The sequence below is a fragment of the Notolepis coatsorum genome, assembly GCF_963971535.1.
Source record: "Notolepis coatsorum genome assembly, chromosome: 10".
In the NCBI taxonomy this organism is placed as follows: Eukaryota; Metazoa; Chordata; class Actinopteri; order Aulopiformes; family Paralepididae; genus Notolepis; species Notolepis coatsorum.
Window position 1 is genome coordinate 100,379,686 of NC_140174.1, and position 26,390 is coordinate 100,406,075.

At 41.4% G+C, this 26,390-nt stretch overlaps 1 protein-coding gene across 1 annotated transcript in view; it reads right to left on the reverse strand.

The window, feature by feature from the left end:
- Positions 1–26,390, reverse strand: part of LOC311235822 (junction-mediating and -regulatory protein-like) — a gene marked incomplete at its 3' end in the record, with an annotated part of 312,624 nt that overhangs the window by 213,445 nt on the left and 72,789 nt on the right. The gene's annotated exons all lie outside the window — the stretch shown is intronic.

Consider the following 26,390-nt stretch of genomic DNA (forward strand, 5'->3'; position numbering starts at 1 on the left):
TACGTTAATCTGATCTCCAGCAGCATGCCTTATCAAAATGCCATTTCCTCTACAATGGCTCTCGAGAGAGAGATGCCGCACCAGTGCTCTGGGACACAGCGGCCTGCAGAACCACCATCAGTGACTCAAGAGCGCCCGTCTGGTAATCAGGAGGTTCCCCGCTCGATTCCCGCTCCTTCCGGCAGCACGTCGAAGTGTCCTTGAGCCAGAAACCTCCCGATGAGCGGTTTGGCACCTTGGATGGTTACCTCCGCCGGCACAATTTGTAATGCACTTTGGATAAATGCGCTATATAAATGCATTCCATTTACCATTTAGACTCATTTCATAATTCATAATATTGTGTAATCTCACAATATGTGTTAGTTCTTATATATACCAATTGCTAAAACGTTGACCTTGATCATTGACTGATTAGGAGGGGGAGGGGGGTTAGTACTGCATGTCTTTGGCTGACTGTCAACCTAAGTTTGAGTCAAATCAGGTAAGAAATGAGTTAGTTATCATGGTTATAGATAGACAGTACAGACTATCTGATTACAATACCCCCTTGTACTGTTATGTACGTACATGCAGGTGTAATTTATGTGCTTTGCATAAGAATACATGTTACTAATTGGAACAAAATGTAACTCAACTCTGTCTTTTGCTGTTTCATTCCTGGTGCATGCCTGCTGACCCCAGTGTACAGTATGTCAGAAGCAGTAAAGCTATAGGCCCAGCCACGCCATGACTTATTCATGTCTCCGAGACTGCAGGAAACTGTAGATCCATGGGGCTCCATCCCGGCTCAGCGTGTCACTCATCCCCACATCCCACAAGTAGGACGACCGAAGCCACAGCCCCTTTCAATTCCACTGACCTCTGCCCGTGCGCTCCAGGGCAAGTTTCATATCAGCCTGCCAGGTCAAAGTGGGACCGTAGGAGTACTGAGGTTGGAAAGGTTACAGAAGATCCTACAGCTGATCCCCTTATTCCTGAATGTCTTTGAAGAGAGGCTATCCTCCCTCATCAGCTGTTTTTTTTTTACATAAACAGATTGTTTATAGTAATACTGTGCATGATCATTACACTAGAGTTTCCAGTAATGGGCAGCTTGAATTACCTGATCGAAAAACCAACGCTTTAAGGAGATCTTTTATTTTTAGATCATTGACTCTTTGTTGTAATCACGGCTGCCAGCACCTCAATCAACACTCTTTGGAATAACCTGCCTCAAAACCTCTGATGTAATTTACAGTAAATTAACTTTAAAAAATTATCTTAAATTGTATTTAACAAAGTATTTTTGGTTCGTTTTTTAGTTTTCTGTTTCTTTGCTCACATGCTATCTTATTTGTTAGCTTCATTATGCATTGTGTGTTGAGTACTGACATTTAATAATTTAGTTTTGCAACAATAATTGTTTTTGTATGTTTTTTTGTGTGGACCCCAGGAAGGAAGACTAGCTGGTTGCTATGGCACCAGCTAATGGTGCCAATGCCTTTGATGAGAGGCTATCCTCCCTCATGACCACTGCATGGACGGACCGGAGAAATGTATACAGTGTGGAGCTTGTGAAGAGAGAGATTCAGTGAATTGATTGATTGATTGATTGAAAAGTTTATTAACAGATTGCAGAATGGGTACAGTACAGTACAGCTCAATACATACAATTGTTAAGAGGATGCAGACCTGAGAAAGACTTTCGTCTTGTTTCCATCAGGGTCCCCCATTTTCAATTCATCATATGACACACACGACATACAGATAGACAGTACTGCTACATCTATACATTTATGACATACCAGATTTTCAAATACAGTACTGTTTGTGATACTAAAAAAATCCAGAAAAAGAGTGTATATACATTTGACATAGAAACTGTGCATTGGGGGAGGTTGGGTAGGTGGGGTGGGGCTGTACATTGGAGGTGTGGGGGGGGGGGGACACTGTACATTGGAATACTGACATACATTTGACATAGAAACTGTACATTGGAGGAGGTTGGGTAGGTGGGGTGGGGTTGGGTGGGGCTGTACATTGGAATACTGACAAAGCCATGCTTGGTCTTTATTGTACAACTGGGTTAGGACATTTGTAGGGGCCAGTTTTGAATTGCAGTCTCCCGTAGGTGTTCTTTGAGAGTGTTTTTGAAGGTGGGTAGTGATTCACATTCCTTTACAGCTTTGGGTAGGGCGTTCCACATTGTTGTGGCATAATTGCGAAACGTGTTTAGTCCCTTGTTTGAGCCGAATCTGGGTTTTACATGATTTGTGGAGCTCCCTCTGGTGTTGTGATCGTGGTATTCACTGACCTTTGGGAAGTATTTTGACATGTACATGGGTACCTTGGTCGTGTAGTGTATCTTGTAGACCAGGCCCATTGCAAGTTGCTGTACTCTGTCGTCTACTCTAAGCCATCCTAGGTTGGCAAAGTGTGCAGGGGTGAGGTGGGTTCTAGGAGTCAGGTCAAGCAGTAGTCTGACTAGTTTGTTTTGAGATGTTTGTAATTTGGTTTTTAGTGCCTTTGAGGTGCTTTGGTACCATGAGGTGCAAGCATAGACGTAGTACCCTTGAATGAGTGCTCCTGCCAGAGTCTTCAGGGTATTCTTGTTTACCAGGGAGGAGATCCGGTACAAGAATCGAGTTCGTTGATTGACTTTTTTTTATTACATTGGATGCCATTTTGTCACAGGAAAGATTAGCCTCTAGGATGGAACCCAGGTAGGTAATTTCATCTTTCCTTGTGACAATATTGTCACCCACTGTAACTGAGAAGCCGTCGGTTTTGCTGAGTTTGTTATTTGAACCGAAGAGAATGGACTCTGTTTTGCCCATGTGTAATGATAGTTTGTTGTCGGCGAGCCATATGCAGATTTTGCCTAGTTCCGAGCTGAGGGTTTTTTCAACCTGTAACTTGTTCTTGTCAGAGACCAGCAGGGCTGAGTCGTCCGCAAACAGGAACAAGTTGCAGTCACAAGCTGACGACATGTCATTTGCATAAATTAGGAACAGTAGTGGTCCTAGTATGCTTCCTTGTGGAACACCACAGTTCACTGTGAGGGGGGGGATAGGGTACCGTTTACCTCCACCATCTGTTCTCTCCCCTCCAGGTAGGATTGTATCCAGCTCACTGATAAACTATCAAAACCAATTGCTTTTAGCTTGTCAATCAGAATGGAGTGATTGACAGTGTCGAAGGCCTTTTGTAGGTCTAGCATGACCATGCCGCAGTATTTGCCCGCGTCCACCTCTTGTTTGATGTGGTCGTTCAAATAGAGAAGGCATGTGTCAGTGGAGTGGGATGTTCTGAAGCCAGATTGGAATTCGTAGATTAGATTTTTATCCGTAAGGTACTTTTCGACCTGTTCGTATACTATTTTTTCCATGACTTAAGAGATGGATGTAAGGATAGAAACAGGGCGGTAGTTGCCTGGGTCTAATTTGCTGCCCTTTTTGTGCAGGGGTGTTACTCTCGCTATTTTGAAGTCCTTGGGGACGTGTCCCTGTTTTATGGAGAGGTTTATTATGTGTGTGATGACTGGGGTGATGGCGGCTGCTGAGTCTCTGAGGAATTTGGAGGGGATGTTGTCATGGCCAGTGGCCTTGTTCGGTTGGAGGGCGCTCAGTTTATTGAGTACCTCATCTGTAGTTACCATTTCCAGTTTGAAATCGTCTTTGTGGACGCCTAGGTTCTTGTAGTATGCTACTATGTGTTCTACCCCATAATGCCCTGAGTGGGAGGGTAGTTTGTTTACCAGTGTTGTGGCTATGTTTGTGAAGAAAGTGTTTAAGTAATTGGCTACATCCAGTTTGTCTGTGATGAGCGTGTTGTCCGTCTTTATGTTTATGTTTGAGAACCTGGTTTTAAGTTTTTTACTGCAGCCTAGTTGATTATTGAGTAATTTCCAAAGTTCACATGGTTTATTTTTTTTCCTCAGTTTTGTCATTGATGACATTTTTTTTTGCAGTTTTTATCATGGAGTTTACGTCATTTCTTAGTCTGTTTCTTTCTAGTTTGAGTTCAGTCACGTGGGCTTGGAGTTCACTGCTCGTGCTTTTGGTAAGCTTTGACTGACTTTTATGAAATTCAGAGAATTTTTTGTCTCTGGTTTTCATAGCGGTCAGTAATTCCTCTCTGACACACCAAGTCAGAGTATTATAAACATGCTCTTCATCAGAAGGCTCTATGCAGGGCGGCCAGCAAGAAATATCGATTCCTCAAAAGCCCTATGATCATAGTTAATAAAATCTCATGAGCCATATCTGCCAAAACCTAAAGATCCAACCATTATAAATATCAAACCCCATACATGGAATAATTTAATCGGTTATAGCCTAATGTGTTAGTTCATTTCATCACTATTGGGCAAAATTATAAATAGGCTAAGCAATTTACAGGCATGTTGACAAATTAATATAATAGCAAGTCCGGGGCTTTCCCTAAACAATGGTATAGGGGCACTGCATCACTATGACAACGCGCCAGCGCCACTATGTGTTAATATTAAAAATATATATATAAAGCCTCTGTTCCACTGTGTGTGTGTTATTTGGAAGTTACCCATGTGTTTGCTATTTTATTGAAGTTGTGTTTTTAAGATGCAGGGAATTCTGTATAGCAAATCAGGCGAAGGTGGTACCTCGTAGTTTTAACACCATTTCTGGACCTCACTCAACCCAGTTAAATGGCTGCTTTTTTTATATAGCGCTTTTATCCCAAGCGCTTTACAATTTGTTCCTCACATTGTACCCACTCACTCACACACCGACGGCGGAGGTAACCATGCAAGGAGCCAACCTGCTCATCGGGAGCAATTAGGGGTTAAGTGTCTTGCTCAAGGACACATCGACACGCTGCCCGGGAGGAGCGGGAATAGAACCGGGAACCTCTGGATTGCCAGACGACTGCTCTACCTCCTGAGCCACTGTCACCCCCAGTTGTTGTATTCAGTTAATTGTTAACTTAATAAAATAAGGGTATTCAAAATTACTTTCATACAAATAACAATGAAAACTAAAATATAAAAATAAATATTAGTAAATGGCCGAAAGAAAATAGGGCCAACCTTTAACCTACATCATGATGTCGTTTTCAGCGTCCATTCCAGTCACACTCGCATAGAACCCTTGGGTATTAATACACATGTCTATAGTATATGTACAGCAACACCCTCCCTAATTTGATCTCCTTAGCAGGAGAAAGAATCTCTCTCTCGACTCCACAGAAGCACCTCTCTCTCTCTGACCTGTCAGATTGACAGCAGCTTGTTCCTGATTAGAAGCATGGCTTTAGTTTAACAACAATGTACAGTATGATGTATGTTAGTTAGGCTATTACATTGTTTACTACAGTTACTGTTGTTAGAACCTGTCCTGCTTTCCCTGCTATCATTATTTTCCTAAAGTAGACTTTTATCAAACCAGCCATGATGAACTCTGCAAGGTTTCATTAAACTCTGCAATTTATGTTAATGTTTGTAAACATTTGTAAATGTTTGTGTGTTGTGTTATGGTTATTTTTGGCTATGGTTGTTCTCCTGTAATGTGCTCATTGAACGCCGTCGCCCCTGTTAACGTTACACTGTCCAGCATTAGCTAGCTAGCATGCTACAAAATCTGCATTTAGATTCAGGGATAATATCTCTGTGGTGAGAATCTGATAGCTTCTTTAGCCTTAGCTCCAGTCTTAAATAGAGATGTTCCGATACCATTTTTTCCTTCCCGATCCGATTCCGATACCTAAGCTTTGGGTATCGGCCGATACCGATACTGATCCGATACCAGTGCATACATTAAAAAATTATAATATAAATAATAATATTTAAATTTTTTACAGCTACTGTTTTATATATACTGTTTTTTTGTAATAACTATAAAGTAATGGTATTTATTCAACAACAGGTGATTGTATAGATTAGTATTAGTATCATTAATTGACAACTATCTCAATGAGTTCACCCACGGAATGGTTGTTGGGACATTGATTCCGCACGGACGTTATATGTTGTTGCACTCCAGAAGGCTCCGGTAACTTAAGTTAGTAGTAAAGGCTCTGTTGTGATTTTTGCACAATAAATATTCAACATTCTCTTTTGAGACTCCGCCTCAGACTCTTATCATTTGGCACTAAAAGCTAAACATTGTCACCGATATGGCTGTCCGCAACATGTCATTAATTGTGTGCGAGAGGTCGATCAGTGACCACGTTAGCGTGAGCTAGGTTAGCATGAGCTAACGTTAGATGGAAACAAGACAATATAACGTTACTGGTGAAAAAGTGATTTACCTTGGAATACTCCTGTGACAACTTGCTGTACTTTGCTTGCAGGTATGCAGCCATTATTGCTGGATTATGAATAGCCCCAACTTTAGCCAAGGTAACGTTAAAGCTAAAACTAGCTTTTCGGTTAGCTGCTCTTCAGCTAATGCTAATAACACCAGCAAGCGAACCCATCAGAGCTCCCCGTCAACACCCCTCTCTCGGGACGATGGCATTTAAGAAAGTATCTGCTGTTAAAATGACAAACAGCATTGACACTTTAATTCACGTCGATTAAAAACACGCTTGTTTTATAATGCTCACTCAGCAGACCGCACGTGTTGTTGATAAATTACGTCATATGGTATCGGAGCGCAGAATTAGAGGGTACTCGCCGATACCGATACCAGCATTTTAGGCAGTATCGGAGGCATTTCCAATACTGGTATCGGTATCGGAACAACTCTAGTCTTAAACCAGGGTACGTTGGTGTAATTAATCGTGTCTTTAATCATGCTAACGTTGTTGCTATGCCTTCAGACCGCGTGGCGGCAACAGCCTGCAAGCTCTGTGCCACAGTGACACTGGCTCTCTTTGATTGATTGATTGATTGAAAAGTTTATTAACAGATTGCAGAATGGGTACAGTACAGTACAGCTCAATACATACAATTGTTAAGGGGATGCAGACCAGAGAAAGACTTTCATCTTGTTTACATCAGGGTCCCCCATTTTCAATTCATCATAACATATATGACATACATGACATACAGATACAGTACTGCTACATCTATACATTTATGACATATCAGATTTGCAAATACAGTACTGTTTGTGATACAAAAGTGTCCAGAAAAAGAGTGTATATACATTTGGCGTAGAAACTGTACATTGGAGGAGGTTGGGTGGGTGGGGTGGGGTTGGGTGGGGGCTGTACATTGGAGGTGGGGGGGGTTGGGTAGGGGAGACACACACATTTTACACTGTACATTGGAATACTGACACAGCCTTACTTGGTCATTTACTGTACAACTAGGTTAGGACATTTGTAGGGGCCAGTTTCGAATTGCAGTCTCACGTAGGTGTTTTTTGAGAGTGTTTTTGAAAGTGGGTTTCACATTCCTTTACAGCTTTGGGTAGGGTGTTCCACATTGATGTGGCATAATTGCGAAACGTGTTTAGTCCCTTGTTTGAGCCGAATGAGCCTAATAATAGGGATGGGCAAACCTCTGAACCCCCCTGAGTTAGCTGGCTGCTGTCCTTGTTAACAGCTAGATATTTGCAAGTCGTAGTAGGCTAACGTTATTTCCAGGAACAAAAGCATTAATTCCGAAAGTTACAACATTGATGATTGAAATGTCTGAGCTTCCACGTTAACGTTTAGTTTTTACTTAATAGCGAACGTGAGCTAATCCAACAAGCGAGCTAGCTGGCTGCTGTCTTTGCTAACAGCTAATGCTAGCGGACCAGGCTAGTGTATTTCCAGGAACAAAAGCATTAATTTTGAAAGTTACATCACTGATGCTTGACATGTGTGAGCTTAGTGAAACATCATGGCAAACGTACAAAACGTTGTTACCATGTAACATCTCCAGTCTCTCTCTCTTCATCTTTCTTTTCTGTTCTCCCAGCTATTAACAGACTGTTATGTGCCGTTCAGCGGTGTAACAGTTAACAGGGTCCCCTCTCAATACACAACACATTGTAGATGCCGATAAAAACAAGGGGAAATATATTTTTGAGACAAAACGACTATTTGAATATTAACGATGCCCATCCCTACTGGCTAAAGTTAGATCCCTTTCTACCTCATCCTTGTCCTCTGGCTGGGCTGCCGACGTCGTCAGATAGAGCAAAGAAACGTTGATGGAGTCCCGTAATGATTTATAATACACTTTCTGCCGACATTGAGCATTTTCGGCCTGAGGCAGCCCAGGAATTGGCGAAGGCGGCTGCCTCCAAATTTTCTATGCAGGAAAAACCCTGACTGTATGTGATGCTGAGGGCTGATACTGATGTGCTGTGTGTGTGACTGTGAGTCAATGAGCTAAATATAAACGTGTCCTCACTCAGCACAAAGTTTTTCCTTCCGTCACTAATTAATTCGCTATGCAGCCACTCTCTCTCTCTCTCTCTCTCTCTCTCTCTCTCTCTCTCTCTCTCTCTCTCTCTCTCTCTCTCTCTCTCTCTCTCTCTCTCTCTCTCTCTCTCTCTCTCTCTCTCTCTCTCTCTCTCTCTCTCTCTCTCTCTCTCTCTCTCTCTCAGTACTGTATATTTGCATATCGTATATGTCACAAATGTAACAGTACTATATACCTGTATGTCATGTATGTCCCTATGCCATAAATGTCATGATGTCATGTATGTTGTGTATGTCATAAAATTTATTGAAAATGGGGGACCCTGATGTAAACAAGACAAACGTCTTTCTCTGGTCTGCATCCCCTTAACAATTGTGTGTATTGAGCCGTACTGTATTGTACCCATTCTGCAATCTGTTAAATAAAGTGTTCATTAATTAATTCATTCATTCTCTTTCTCTGTGGAGCGAAAAATATCTTAAAGGTCCCCTGTCTTATAAATGGCCTTTTCCAGTGTTTAGCAGTGTTTTCTAGCAATGGGGGTTTGTATCAATGGGGTCTGTGTCTCTAATTCTCATTTTGGCGGATTGCTCCAATTCAGTTGAGACAATATCCTCCCCCAGTGAACTAAGCCATTCTGATTTGACTCGCTATCCTACGTAGCAAGGAGCTGATCTGCATAACTAACGCCCCCTCTACCATTCGCTCAACAACAGAGCAAGTGGAAATACCGACACTTCCTCAAACGGGTTGACGTGGTGCGGGTGCCGACAGAGCGAGCAAGAGAACGAGCGAGCAAGAGAGAGGGAGAGAGAGAGAGAGAAAGGGACAGGAGCACCCCACACACACACACACTCACACACATACTGCCGACCGCACGTGCAGGGCAGGAGCTTCTCTCGGGGAAACACACGCAGACGGGAGCACTCGCAGTCGGACCATTATTATATTCAATATTTGTAAATGATATGCCACATAGTTTAAAAAATGCAAGCAGTTCCATTTATGCAGATGACACTACAATAATATGCTTCGGCAAGCAATGCCAAAGACCTCAGCAGTCTTCTTCAAAGCGAGTTAATGCAGATTTCTGAATGGGTCACGGTAAATAAGCTGAAACTAAATGCATCCAAAACAAAATGTCTAATTATTTGTTCAAAGCATGCTCAGAGAGAGAATCACAGATTAAATATTTCTTTGCAGGGTGCAGATATTGAACAAGTTAAGGAGGCCAGATTGCTTGGAGTTATAATAGATGAAACACTCTCTTGGTCAACTCACATTAAAAATATTGTAACAAAAATGAGCAGAAGTATTTAAATTATTAGACGGAATGCCTATTTTTTAACTGCCACAGCTACCAAGCAAGTCATACAATCACTCGTTTTGTCACATCTGGACTACTGTCCAGCAATCTGGTCAAATGCATCCAAACAAGACTTAAATTAAATACAGCTTACTCAAAATAGAGCTGCAAGACTTGCATTGCATAGCTCAATTAGAAACAGTGTTGAAAAAATGCACAAGGAACTGTCATGGATGAGAGTCAATGAGAGAATAGTGTGTAGTCTTATTTTGTTTATGAGAAATATTTATACTTTACAAAAACCTGTGTGCCTCTTTTTGCAGCTGGTGCTTATTAGTGATGGTCATGGCTATGGCACTAGACAAGCCTTGAGGGGTCGGTTTGCCCTGCCGAGACCCAGAACTGAAGCCTTAAAGAAAACTGTAATGTACAGGGCAATGTCCTACTGGAATAGACTTCCACAATATTTGGTTTCAATTACCAGTAAGGTGGGATTCAAGAGGAGACAGTGGCTGTAATGCAGAAAGAGATTGATTTTGGTTGGGTCTAATCTGTGTCTAATGAATGGGTTCTTGTGTTGGGTTATGTGTTGATTTGGAATGTCTTTGTCTAGTGGTTATGAGGAGTATTAGAGTATTAGTGTATGGAATGTTGTGCTGTTTTTGAGCACGTTTTAGTTTTCTCTGAGATGTCTCCGTTTGTTGCTTTATTGATATTGATATTTGTTGTTTTATTGATATTTGATTTGTTCTATATGTTTGTATATTTGTTATTGTTCTATATTAGAAAATGTGGCATACATATTTGTTTGTATGTCTGATTTTGGTTCAATGTTCTATAATTGTTTGTATATTTTATTGGTGTTTTATTGATATTTGTTTTGTTTTTATATTGTTTTATTGATTATTCTTGTTTAATTTTTATATGTTTGTATCCAGACCCCAGGAAGAATAGTCGCTGCTGAGGCAGTGACTAATGGGGATCTGAAATAAAGAAATAAAGTCCGGAGCACTCGCAAGTGGAAATACCGACACTTCCTCAAACGGGTTGACGTGGCGTGGGTGCCGACAGAGCGAGCGAGAGAACGAGCGAGCGAGAGAGAGGGAGAGAGAGAGAGAGACAGAGAGAGAGAGGGACAGGAGCACCCCACACACACACACTCACACACACACTCGTGCCCGTATTCCGATCCGTGCAATAATATTCACAGGGGTATATATTGTCATTTGAAACAAGTTACCAATGCATTGTCCCGTGGGATTATGCCCCCGTGGCGAAATTAATTAGTATCCCCCTCAATCTCTCTATGTCTCTCTCTGTCTGCCAGTGCAGACTGTGGGTGACTGTCACTCAAAGTGCTTATGGGCGGAGCCCAGCCCAAAACAGCTTGAAATCTTGAAGTGGAAAAATGCTGCTTTAGGCCAGTGTTACTCAACTGGTGGGTCGCGACCCAAAAGTGGGTCGCGGGGCCATTTTGAGTGGGTCGCGGATGTGTGAAAAAAAAATAAAAATAATTTTTTTTTACTTTTTTTTTTCACTACGTATCTTTGTGAAAGTGGCTTCTCAGCTCTGGTCCAGCTGAAGACAAAGCGGAGGAACAGATTGGACATTGAGCATGACCTCAGAGTTGCTTTGTCTACAATCACCCCAGACTTTGAGACTCTTGTCAGGAGCAAACATCATCCCCAGTTATCCCATTAGTCCCCTGCATGTTAAGCTAAGAATTCTGCTAAGAAGGATATATTATTTATTATTATTATTATTTTATTTCATTGTGTTTTTAGCCCTTAGTTGCACTTTTGTTGCAACCCCAGTTATCCCATTAGTTCCCCCAAACGTAGGTCTGTTATGTTAAGCTAAGAAATCTGCTAAGAAGCATATTATTTATTATTATTTTATTTCATTGGGTTTTTAGCCCTAGTTGCACTTTTATTGCAATCCCAGTTATCCCATTAGTTCCCCCAAACTTAGGTCTGTTATGTTAAGCTAAGAAGTCTGCTAAGAAGCATAATTATTTATTATTATTATTTAATTTCATTGGGTTTTTAGCCCTAGTTGCACTTTTGTTGCAACCCCAGTTATCCCATTAGTTCCCCCAAACTTAGGTCTGTTATGTTAAGCTAAGAAATCTGCTAAGAAGCATATTATTTATTATTATTTTATTTCATTGGGTTTTAGCCCTAGTTGCACTTTTGTTGCAAACTCAGTTATCCCATTAGTTCCCCCAAATTTAGGTCTGTTATGTTAAGCTAAGAAATCTGCTAAGAAGCATATATTATTTATTATTCTTTTATTTCATTGGGTTTTTAGCAATAGTTGCACTTTTGTTGCACTTTTTTGTGTTTATTTCATGTTTTGAAAGATTGCGTATTACTGCAATTTTTTTTTTTACATAAATCATAGTGGTTCAAAATTTTGGGTCGCGACTTAATGACTAAGGAAAATGTTGGGTCCCGAGGCTAGACCAGTTGAGAACCACTGCTTTAGGCCATGTCCAGACTAAAACGATTTTGGTCATATCAGGCAAAGTATTTGATCGTTTGCACCTTTCAGCCACACGGAACTGCGTTCTGGCAGCCTGACGACGCTACTTTCTGATACCAGCTCCCAGAGTGCGCAATTCTGAAGACGCCTGAAGACGCCCCCCATTGCGTCACCATCTTTACAAGCGAAACATGTCCTGAACCGATGATGCGATAGCCCACCTCTCCCTTACCCCGCGTGTTGAAAATATCACAACTAGGGATGTCCGATATTATCGGCCTACCGATATTATCGGCCGATATATAATAATAATGTGATATCGGAAAATATCGTATCGGTTTTCAAACCGATTTATTTTTAATTTCTTTTACATTTCTATAACCTTTATTTACCCAGGCAAGCAAGTAAGAACAAATTCTGATTGAATTTATTGTCAAAAGTATGCATAATGTGGGGGGGGGGGGGAAACCCTGCATATATCGGTATCGGTTGATATCAGTTGATATCGGTATCGGAAAATAAGAGTTGGACAATATCGGTATATCGGTATCGTTAAAAAAAACTATATTGAGCATCCCTAATCACAACAACAATGGCATTTGACATTGGCAATTGACATCTCCCTTAATGCAAACCCAGACAAAAAAAGAAACATGATACATATATGTCTTATATTGTCTTGGCTAGAAGTGTTTATTAAACACCGGGAGTTATTATTAAACAACAATGGCATGTTCGTGTTACAGAAGCTATTGAGCTTGATCGGGAGCCTACTGTGATGCAATACACGATACTATAGATTAGCGTCACATAGCTGGCCTTTTTCTGAAAACCCAAGCACATATTGTGCCATAGCATACGCCTTCAGTTGATCATGACAAATCCTCTCTTACCTTGACGATTAAAAAGCCTCCATAATTTAGTAAATAAAGCTGTAGCCAGCCAGCTAGCATTGATGCTATTCAAAATGCTATCCACATTAGCTAAATAGCTAACCAACTAAATACAATAGACAGTGGTATCCTGAGGTAACGTTAAATAGACAACGTTTGCTAGTCGAAATGACTGGACACACACAGGGACAAGTTAAACATCAATCAATTAATTTATTCCAACAGGTAGTTTGAGCTGCATGTGAGCCGCGGTCTTTCTCACCTCTCCGTTGGAGACTAATGTTACGTTAGCTCGAAAAGCACAGAACCGGCCAACACAAGTTAAGCTGGTAGCAACAGACACTATAACACTTCTGGTCGGGGGTTTTCAAAATAAAAGAGCGACGTCTAAAAACAGGAAAGACATTTTATTTAATTTTTTCCACCTTTTCTCCTTATTTTCAATTTTTCTCCCATCCCAATTTCGTATTTCCAATTCTCCCCTCCCCTGTCTTGAACGTTGCTTGACTATGCCCCCACTGGTCGGTTGTAGGGAGGATAGAAGCCTTGCATCACGTGTCCCCTCCAGTACACGAGGAGGCAGCCTGTCACATCTTTTCACCTGCCAGTGCGGACTCTCAGTGGCGAGGTGTAACGCATGGGAGGCTCACACTACCCCCGCTACTTCCTGTCTCTGCTGTGCAGGCGTCCCCCAACCGACCTGTAGGAGTCGCTGTCCACAACGTCCAAATCCCCACCCATCGACTTCCACCCTCTAACTCTGCCAATTGAGTTATTATGACGGCTGGCCCAAGCCGGAGGCAATGCTGACACCCGGATTCGAGACCGGAGACTCTTGCATTGGTGACGAGCGCAATCTCCGCTGCGCCACCCAGCCGCCGAGGAAAGACATATATTTTGTAAATTTGTGGCACGCACCTATTATCTTGAGACGGTTTCGTTTTTACGGAAACCTTTTTTTAAATGAAAACTAAACGAAAAAGTTGAAAATCTTTTTAGTCTGGCCAAGGCCTTAGGCATAACAAAAAATATTGTTTGTTTCCTGTTGGTTGTCAGTTAAGGCCATGGGTAGGTAGGGAATTTATTTTATTTTATTTTTTATTTTATTCTTTCCCACGGCGACTATGGATAGGGAATTTCATTATTTAATTAAAATGTTCACAACAACATGGATGCATGTACTCTGCCAGCATGTTTAATATCCATAATACTAAAGGTTTGACTAAGATTTCTATGAAACTTTATTAAAAAAATATATATACAAATAAAAAATAAAATCTTTTTTTTGGAATTATTATTATTATAATTTTTTTACTCAGAAAATATATTGGGTCACACCTAAATCGGCAGGGTCGGTCGGCAACCGGAAACAAACCATAATTTTCTTTAGGCCTTAGAGTACTTGATTAGGAATACAAAACAATGAATAAAACATTTTAAAAACTTTACAGATGTGTTCCATAGACTCACAGGAATTGTGTAAAGTTGCCCAAATGTGAAAGGAATAGCAAGAGATGGGACCTTTAACACTTTCAATGCCAACAACGAGATATGTTGTTTGTTCATGCCGACCGTTCATTGCCAACGACGAGAGATCTCGCTTCTTTTTTTATTAGCGATTTGAATTCATATTTCATCAATCTAGTCTCACGTTAGTGCTGCAAACTCTCTCTGAGCTCCATTGGGAAAATACCGCCCCCTATTGTCTCCCTGTGGTACTGCACCACTTTGGAATGGATTGAAACGAAACACATGGGGGGGGAAATCCAGCTTCCTCATTTTACTTCTCGGGTAAGCCACCCGAGAGGATCAGATTAATTGCCGAGCCCCAAAACAGCGTGGAATACATATTTCCAGTACCCAGCATTGGATCAATAAACGCAATCGATATTTGGAATGGCGATCAGGAATTGGAATAATCTTTTTGGAGAACATCTGATCTGAGGTAAGGAATCTTTTTTTTACCAGTCTTAGGATAATCAGATCTTTTTTCACAGAGATATCAACGTGTGCCCTATGTGTGTGTGTGTGTGTGTGTGTGTGCTGATCAGGAAATGAGAGAACCGATTTTTCAGCTCGCTTCTATAGCGTGTGTGACGGATCATACTGGGTCTGCGTTGTGTTTGATGTTAAATGAGAATGTCCCGAGGGGGAGTCGAACACGGGGGCTCCCGCGTCCGCGGGCGACGACACAGGCCGCTGCACTATGAAGTGAATTCACTCCTAACTACCGTACCTATGCGTCTGTTAACCCTGTTATGGGGAAGTGAGTTTAATTTACCAGCCCGCAATGCCACAGTCACTCGTCAACACACCTGTTTCCGTGACTGTGGACATACCCACGGGCTTCCCCGTTACACTCACCTCCCTAAACTCACGCCCCTCAGGACATCCGGGTCAATGGGCACCACTGTGACGGATCATACTGGGTCTGCGTTGTGTTTGATGTTAAATGTTAATGTCCCGAGGGGGAGTCAAACAGGGGGCTCCCGCGTCCGCGGGTGACGACACAGGCCGCTGCACTAAGAAGTGAATTCACTCCTAACTACCGTACCTATGCGTCTGTTAACCCTGTTATGGGGAAGTGAGTTTAATTTACCAGCCCGCACTGCCACAGTCACTCGTCAACACACCTGTTTCCGTGACTGTGGACATACCCACGGGCTTCCCCGTTACACGTGCATAAGTACACATTAGGGCTGACCCCTATTAGTCGATTAGTCGACTAATCGGTCGAAAGGAGCCGTAGTCGACTGCCAACCTCTTAGTAGAATTTTTTTAATGTTTTAATTTTTGTATCATTCTTTCCAAAAGAAAAGAGGCCTAGAAGCGTGGCTAACGCTAATGGCACACATACCAGAGGCTAACTGCCTACAAAAACAGACACAGAGGCACTGAAAGAGGCTTTCACCCATCTAATGAACACACATGCTTTTGCAGAGGACAAGAAGCCTTCAGTTGACTCCTTCAGACATTAAGCACCCCCACAGCCCAAATGGAATGATAAAAAAAATAAAAAATATTATACTTATTTATTTTATTATTTCTTACCAATAGTCGACTAACGGCAAATTTTGGCCAATCATAGTCGACCATCCAAATCCTTAGTCGGGGACAGCCCTAGTACACATACTAGCCATAATCTAGCGTTTATTTGAAAACGATTCATAAATAGGCCGAAAAACTACAACGTTTTTTGTGTATTCCAGAATATTCCAGTAAAGGGCGATTATCACAGAATCTTTATATTTTCCTGAAATGTAAAAAAAAATTCGTTTTTCAAAATGGTATAAAACGGAAATGAACCGATTAAAAAACAATCCGTTTTGACAATGTTGACTGCAAACAAGTCATTGATAAGCGACGGCCAGATTAGACCATAATTTAAGACATAGTTTATGCGTTTGCAAATATGAGAGCTCTATCATTGAAGTGGGTGGCGGCACGGAAGCACTAAATCGTGCACAGAGCTCCGGCATTGAAAGTGTTAACACCAGAAAATCTTTTCCAACCACTATCACACTAAAGGAGAACTATATTTACAGTATGCCCCCCCCCCATCTCACTCACACACACACACGCGCGCGCACGCACACACACACACACACACACATACACACACACACACACACAACACGCTCATCACAGACAAGCTGGATGTAGCCAATTACTTAAATAGTTTCTTCACAAACATAGCCACAACACTGGTAAACAAACTACCCTCCCACTCAGGGCATTATGGGGTAGAACACATAGTAGCATACTACAAGAACCTAGGGGTCCACAAAGACGACTTCAAACTGGAAATGGTAACAACAGATGAGGTACTCAAAAAACTGAGCGCCCTCCAACCTAACAAGGCCACTGGCCATGACAACATCCCCTCCAAATTCCTCAGAGACTCAGCAGCCGCCAATCTCCCCAGTCATCACACACATAATAAACCTCTCCATAAAACAGGGACACGTCCCCAAGGACTTCAAAATTGCGAGAGTAACACCCCTGCACAAAAAAGGCAGTAAATTAGACCCAGGCAACTACCGCCCTGTTTCTATCCTTACCTCCATCTCGAAAGTCATGGAAAAAATTGTATACGAACAGGTCGAAAAATATCTCGCGGAAAAAAATCTAATCTACGAATTCCAATCTGGCTTCAGAACAGCCCACTCCACTGACACATGCCTTCTCTATTTAAACGACCACATCAAACAAGAGGTGGACGCGGGCAAATACTGCGGCATGGTCATGCTGGACCTACAAAAGGCCTTCGACACTGTCAATCACACCATTCTGATTGACAAGCTAAAAGCAATTGGTTTTGATAGTCTATCAGTGAGCTGGATGCAATCCTACCTGGAGGGGAGAGAGCAGATGGTGGAGGTAAACGGTACTCTATCCCCCCCCCCTCACAGTAAGCTGTGGTGTTCCACAAGGAAGCATACTAGGTCCGCTACTGTTCCTAATTTATGCAAATGACATGTCGTCAGCTTGTGACTGCAACTTGTTCCTGTTTGCGGACGACTCAGCCCTGCTGGTCTCTGACAAGAACAAGTTACAGGTTGAAAAAACCCTCAGCTCGGAACTAGGCAAAATCTGCATATGGCTCACTGATAACAAACTATCATTACACATGGGCAAAACAGAGTCCATTCTCTTCGGTTCAAATAACAAACTCAGCAAGACCGACGGCTTCTCAGTTACAGTGGGTGACAATATTGTCACAAGGAAAGAAGATATTACCTACCTGGGTTCAATCCTAGAGGCAAATCTTTCCTGTGACAAAATGGCATCCAATGTAATAAAAAAAGTCAACCAACGAACTCGATTCCTGTACCGGATCTCCTCACTGGTAAACAAGAATACCCTGAAGACTCTGGCAGGAGCACTCATTCAAGGGTACTACGACTATGCTTGCACCTCATGGTACCAAAGCACCTCAAAGGCGCTAAAAACAAAATTACAAACATCTCAAAACAAACTGGTTTGGAGCTTGACCTTACTCCTAGAACCCACCTCACCCCTGCCCACTTTGACAACCTAGGATGGCTTAGAGTAGACGACAGAGTACAGCAACTTGCAATGGGCCTGGTCTACAAGATACACTACACGACCAAGGTACCCATGTACATGTCAAAATACTTCCAAAAGGTCAGTGAATACCACGATCACAACACCAGAGGGAGCTCCACAAATCATGTTAAACCCAGATTCGGCTCAAACAAGGGACTAAACACGTTTCGCAATTATGCCACATCAATGTGGAACGCACTACCCAAAGCTGTAAAGGAATGTGAATCACTACCCACTTTCAAAAACACTCTCAAAAAACACCTACGGGAGACTGCAATTCGAAACTGGCCCCTGTAAATGTCCTAACACAACCCCCTCCAATGTACAGTAAAAATGATCAAGTATGGTCTTGTCGATATTCCAATGTACAGTGTTGCTTGTACAGTTGTACAGTGTCCCCCACCCACCCCTCCTACCAAACCTCCCCCCCACTCCTACCCAACCTCCTCCAATGTACAGTACCCCCCCCCTACCCAACCTCCTCCAATGTACAGTTTCTACGTCAAATGTATATACTTCTTTTCTGGACTCTTTTCGTATCACAAACAGTACTGTATTTGCAAATCTGTTATGTCATAAATGTATAGATGTAGCAGTACATTCCGGTTTAGCTACAATATGTAGCGCACACATTTGGTAACAGCTCCGCTCCCGTCACCGCTAATTTCGTTCAAAAACATTATTTTAACAAATACCAAAGAGATTAAACCACATCGTATGTATTGATAGGAACTCCTACTAACTATATCAAAAGACATAAAGACTCAACATGGGGGGTAAGGATGAGAAAAAGGGTAGAAAGAAACAAGAAGCAGCAAATCCAACAGCAACGATTGATACACGATCCAAGAAAACAACAGGCTATGCGCCGGCAGATCCGCTGTTGACAACCCCCGATGGGAATATAACGGAGAATATACCGGGTCCATCGGCGACTGGCTCGGAGAGGGAGACAATAGAGGACATAACGGGAACGACAGGAAAAAGTACCGTGAAGGACAAAGCAGAGGATATTGAGAAGATAATAGCCAACAAATCCATCGGCCCCATCACTGCACCTACAATATCAACTGACACAGGCAGTGTAATTACACAACCCGATTTCAACTCCCTGACTAGCCTGATTAAGGATCTGATTAAGGAACAGATGGTAGCTTTCAAAGTACACGTCGCACACATCGATGCTAAATTCGAAGAAGTTATGGAAGCGGTCGCTGTACAGTCCGTGCGAATCACGACAGTGGAGAATACGGTGACAGAAATTACACGGGCAGTCAAAGAGAACGAGAAGATCGTCAATGATGGTTTGACAGAGGTAACGAAGGAGATAAAAAAGGTGGAAGAGGCATGTCGGATAAAAATACAAGAAGTTAAAGATGAAGCGATGGAGAGGCTACTCGAAACCCAACGTTACTACAGGCGAAATAACATCCGCATTGTAGGACTTGATGAATCAGTCAATTGCACAGACGACAAGTTTCCAACAGTGTTATCAGAGATTTTGGGTAACAACATTCTAACCACAGAGCTGATAGTGGACCAATGTTACAGAATCGGTACTCAGGATCAAAGAGGCAACGGTCCAAGAGTCATCATTGTTACTCTGCACAAGACGGCAATAAGAGATGACATCATCAGAATTGCACGCAACCAAAGGGGAAAGCTGAAACATGGTGAAAATTCAATATTTATCTACGAGGATCTTTGCAAAGAGGCCATCGCTCAGCGTTTCCCCTACAAGGAGGTGATGCAGAAATTGTTCAAGTGTGGCCACAAACCAAGGCTAATATACCCGGCTCTATTATCGATCGTGGGTAGAGACGGCCGTAGGGAAGGATTACACACGCCTAAAGCCGCAGAGGAATACTTGAATCTACATGGAGCAGATCCCCCAGGGCAGAACGAAACACTGTCTAGCAACAGATAAGCCTACTCATCTCTCTCTTTCTCTGTGTATCTCAGTATTAGAATGACTTTATCCGGGCTCAACAAAAGTAGCAGATGATATGCATGCCGACAACACCAAGGCACAATGTGTATAATATGGTTCGTAATGCATTATATTTACAGACTTCTGGTCTCCGTGGAGACAAGAATATATCATTGACACTATGAACAATCTGGAATATTCTGGGCTCATCGCTCGACTGCTCTGGGTCACTAAGAAATATCCCGAAAATACTAGTAGTCATGAACCCTGGGTAGGATGATCATTCTGGAACATAATAGCAGTCTGTTAGTATATACTAGTGTATTCTACAACCTTCTAGAATATAATGCACCATTACAACGAAGGCCTGCAACTCTAACATTAACATCCGGTGTGTATAAGCATAAACATATGATCAATTGACTGAAGTTTAATTAGGCCTTAATAAGGCTTTAAAAAAAAATCAGCCACACCTAAACGTATGAGCACAACAAGGTTATTCTAATAATTTAAATAATCATTCCACTGATGTAGAGATTAGCACAATGTAGCTCCAAAAGTCTCTGTTTTTCTCTTTTATCTATTTATTCAATTCTGTTCTAGTGGTTTCTCCACGTTGAGTTTTATTTTAGCTCTCACTCCTTTTTTTCTTTTTTATCTTACATTGTTCTTTCCCATTGTTCTTCATATTAAGGTGTTAGTGTTTCTCTACAATCTTTTCCTTTTTCTGATGTTTCCTACATAAGTTAGTAGAAGGTTCAAATGAATATATCAATGAAGGTATATTCTTTTTTTTTCATTTTTCATAATATTTCATTACAGTAAGGGAAGGCGCAAGACCAAAAGCGACATTCTATTGAATTAGAATGAAAATGTTAGATCCTTTGGCAATTAGCATAGGAAGATTAGGATTACAAAGCTCAGTTTGGGCAATGGGAGGGAGTCATACGCGGAGGATGTGTTTATGGAACACAGGCCTGTACGACTCTCTGGGAGAGGGGAAAAAAGGGGATTTTTATTTGTATATATATATGTTTTTAAGCTCGGCTCTCGGCTCTCAACCTCAATAATTGGATGTACATCTATTGTAGCTTCGCACTCCAGAAGCATTACCAAAAACTACACAAAAACATGTATAGATTATGGCTAGTTTGAATATAATGATATGGAACACTGGTGGGATAAATAAACAACACAAACGCAAAAGCGTGCTCACACTGATGAAAAAAGAACATGTGGACGTGGCTCTACTAAGCGAAACGCACATTTTAGAGGAAGACATAGATACGTTAGCGGATAACACATATCATAATATTAGTCACTCTTCTTTTGGTACGAGAACTCGAGGTGTAGCCATAGTCGTTAGACGTAAGTTAAATATTGAATTAAAGGGAGTATGGTCGGATGCAGATGGGCGTATAACTATAGCTAGGATTGTACACAATAACAGGAAAATAGCGTTGGCAGCGGTATATGCCCCAAATTTGTACGAAGAGGGTTTCTTCTCTACACTAACCAGTGCAATGTTAAACCTTCCCGATTACTCATTTATAGTAGGTGCAGATTTTAATGCCATTTGGAATCCAAGGATGGACAAATCTTACCTCGCCTTTTCCAGCGAACAAAAGAATTCATCTAAAGCATTAAAGGATTGGTCGAAGATTACAGGTGTAAATGACTTATGGCGTTCACTTAATCCCACGACCCGAAAGTACTCTTGTCGATCGGCGAGACATAACACATTATCCAGAATAGATTATGTCTTTGCATCCCGAGACTATTTGATAAATATGAAGTGGAAATGATACCCAATCAGATCACTGTTATTTACTCCTAAAAGGAACATTTGGTATACTATCTTCCCGAGCCCCAAGATGGCGTTTTAATTCGATGCTGCTTAATAACAAGGAATTCATTACACAACTCAAAGAAGCTCTTATAGTATTCCTACGGGAGAATGCAATCTCAGTGCAAGACCCCGGAATAATATGGATGTCGGTAAAGGGAATGATCAAGGATTTCACTGATAGCTTTTCCTCCAAAATGCGCAAGAATCAATGCACAAAACTGTCTGAACTGGAAACGCTTTACTCAACGTTATTTAATTCTTTAAAATACAACAACTCAACTAGACTAGAAAATCAAGTTAACATACTAAAAATAGAGATCAATGCCATATACAGACAACAATCGGAAATACAAATATGCAGCACAAGACAACAGCAGTACTCCCAAGGTTCTAAACCTAGTCACCTATTAGCCATGCGATTAAGAATTAATGCAAAATTTGCAGATATAACTACCATTAGAGCACAACAAGTACTTGAAACAGACCCCAAAATAATAAACGATACATTCAAAGAATTCTACTCCGACTTATATAAATCAGAAACGACCTTCGATCAAAATAAAATGGACACATATCTTAATCAAATTATTCTCCCTAAACTTTCAGAGGATGACGCTAAACAGTTAGAAACACCGATCACACTAGAGGAACTCAAGAAGGCCATATCCGAAATGCAAAGTGGTAAGGCTCCTGGAAGAGACGGTATCCCACCAGAAATGTACCTTTCTTGTTGGGACATAATTGGACCCTTATTACTAAATATGATCTTATACTCAGTCAAGGAGGGGAACTTCCATAAAAACGACAATATTGCACTCATATCAGTCCTTCTCAAAAAAGACAAAGACCCCACCGAGTGCGGTAGTTACAGACCCTTAAGCCTCCTCGGAACCGATATCAAACTGTACTCTAAGGTATTAGCCATCAGATTACAAAAGCATATGACGTCTTTAGTTCATCCGGACCAAACTGGCTTCATAAGAGGTCGCCTGATCACTGATAACATAAGACGAATACTGCACGTACTAGATGCAGACAAGGACGACACCATACCTAAGGCGATGCTGTCCCTGGATGCTATGAAAGCCTTTGACAGGCTGGAATGGTCGTATCTATGGGCAGTATTAGAAAGGATGGGGTTAGGAAAAGGATTCATTGATATGATTAAAGTATTATACAAAGACCCATCGGCCATGATTACAACAGGTACAATCATCTCCAAAATCTTTCCGGTATCACGCTCAGCCAGACAGGGTTGCCCTCTTAGTCCCGGACTATTCGATCTATCATTAGAGCCTTTAGCACAATATGTAAGACAATCCCAATCCATAGAACCAATCGTAATCAAGGGCACACAACATAAAATTAGTTTATATGCGGACGACGTAATATTGTTCATGCAAAGCCCCAACACCACATTGCCTCATCTACTCAAGTTGATTGAGAACTTTGGTGATTTATCGGGATTTAAGATAAATTGGCCGAAGTCGGCTTTCCTTCCACTTAACACCCCTGCAAAAAAAGATATAACCCTCCCAGGTGAGATACCTATGGTAAAACATTTTAGATGCTTGGGAGTGGAAATATTCCCCACCATAAGACAAACGGTGAAGCACAATTACACAAAAATACAAAACAAAATCAAAGACGACCTTGACAGGTGGGCAAAACTTAAAAACTCAGTACAGGCAAGGATAGCAATAGTTAAGATGGATGTACTACCTAGAATCAACTTCTTCAGTTCAATGCTACCGTTACCCCCTCCAGAGGGTTACTGGAAAAGATTACACTCCTCCACATACAAATTTATTTGGAATAACAAACCACCACGTATAAAAAGATCCACCGCACAGAGAAATAAAGCAGACGGTGGCATGGCATTTCCAGATTTTTTCCACTATTTTAAGGCGTACACATTAAGACCATTGACAACATGGTTTGATCCCCAAGCATTAGTATCCTGGAGAAAATTAGAAGAAAACATAGTAGCCCCACATAGACTGAAGGACATAGCATACACTAAACTACCAATCAAGCACTGTGAACGGAAATTTGGCCCCATAATTACTCATGCGATCCGGATATGGCGTGAAACACAAAAAAAATATCCTAACCCACATAAATGGCACAATCATACTCCCTTATTCAATAACAAGGCACTCTTAATTGAAAAACGACCTATAAGATTCCCTATTATGGGAAGAGCAAGGCATACACTCATTAGGGGATGTTTTTAACAAACAGGGTTTTTGTAGTTATGGAGAAATATGCAAAAAATGTAATCTCACCAAGTCCACATGGCTTTTTTACATACAGTTACGGCTATGTTTGAAGTCTCACGGTGTTCCATTAGACATACCAATTGAACACCACAGATACCACAAATTCTTCTATGAAAGAGAGACATCGAGAGGTTTTGTTTCAGATTTTTATCATCAATTACTAACATCCTCGTATGAAACCCTCCAACTAGACTCTGCCTGGAAGAGGGATATACCAGACCTGGAAAGTGACTTTGATTGGCAAGGAGCCTGGGCAAATGTCCGACTTACATCAAGGAACCCGGACCATCAACAAATCAATCTTAACTATATTCACAGGACATACTTGACTCCTATAAGACTGAACAGAATGGGTCTTAAACAAGACTCCAAATGCTCCCAATGTACAAATGGGGACGAAGGGACATTTATGCACATGTATTGGGACTGCCCACCAGTTAACATTCTGGAAAGATGTGACCCAACAATTATCAAAACTCGTATCTTGGAATATACCTGTACACCCCTCTGTATTACTATTGAATGATGTTTTTGAGTTTGCAGTAAATTCACAGCTAAAGAGATTGGTTTTATCGGGTATCACAGTAGCTAAAAAGCTGATCGCATCACGCTGGTTTCAACCGGAAAAAATATGCCGGAAAGTTTGGTTTCTTACATATCTCGATGTGATTTATCAAGAAATATCTACAGCAAGAATTCTGGGTCTCAATGAATCCAAAATGTCAATGTGGTTAGAAGTGGTAGAGAGAATAAAAGCTAGCTTATAATGGTAGTGTCTGGTTAGGAGCGAGGGATAGTGGAGGTACTATCCAAAGAGGGGTCTGGGAGGGGGGGGGGGGGGTTCGAGCTGGAGCATATGTGTGTAGGTTTTTAGATAACAGGTATTAGGGGTATATCCTATACAAGACAATTAACTAAAATGTGATTTCATTGGATGTGCACTGACAACTAATGCTTGTATATCTTATCGTGTGTTGTCATGTTTGTTTATGTGTTTGTTTAAAAAATAATAAAAAAATTAAATACAGATGTAGCAGTACTGTCTATCTGTATGTCATATATGTTACGATGAATTGAAAATGGGGGACCCTGATGTAAACAAGACGAAAGTCTTTCTCTGGTCTGCATCCCCTTAACAATTGTATGTATTGAGCTGTACTGTACTGTACCCATTCTGCAATCTGTTAATAAAGTTTTCAATCAATCAATCTCTCTCTCTCTATCTCTCTCTCTCTCTCTCTCTCTCTCTCTCTCTCTCTCTCTCTCTCTCTCTCTCTCTCTCTCTCTCTCTCTCTCTTTTAAATTTTAAATTTAACACTTTAACTGCCGAAAACGCCGGAACTCGTCATTCCCCGCCATGCTCAAGTTGCCGAGGACACCGTAACTCGTCTTTGATATCAATATTTCAAAAATCTGTGATCGAAATCATATTTCCCCTCCGCAGCCTTGACACACAGTGCTGATCTCCTCTCAACCCTCTAGCGGTTCAAGAGCGCCATCTGGTGGCCGATCGGCAGATCGAAACCGGATGTCAACCTTTGAACCGGCAGGACTCACTCCATATGGGGTCCGGGCACTCGCTAATGTTAGAGAGACTCTGTCTTCACACAGTGAACATCGATCGGTGGAAATAACTCGAAAAAACAACATGATTTGGACGTATATACTATTATACAACCTGGAAATAGATCGGGCATTTCAACATCCCATAATTGAAAACTGTCTACTCCACGCTGATCGCCCAACGGCCCGAGGAGACTGGGGTGAGTTTTAGCGTGTAGTATTACCGTGTTCGATATAAACTGCTATGATGAACATATGACCCACATTAGATGAATGGTATAACGTTGCCCACGGAATTATAAACGCCCCCTCGCCCATCCGGTCAACATCAGATGACGTGTAGTAAATTCTAGAAGTACGTCCAGTTGAAATTTTTGATCTCGCACAGATTCCTACCAAACTGTATTTGATCATCAATATAATGCATTTGGGGCTATAAATCACGTTCTGGAGAAAGCTGCAGAAAGAGATGAAAACATACTTATACTTTAGACCATATTTTAGTATGAATATGTGAATGAAAAAGTTTAACGTTGCTACACCATGAACAATACATATAGGACATTGAATGGGCCCTAATAATAATAATTTAAAAAGTTATAGCCCTGCAAAGAAGGGGAACTTCTCCATGTTAAATAGAGCTGGCAAGGGATGGTATATCATGAATTTAACCATGGCAATCAAAGTGTT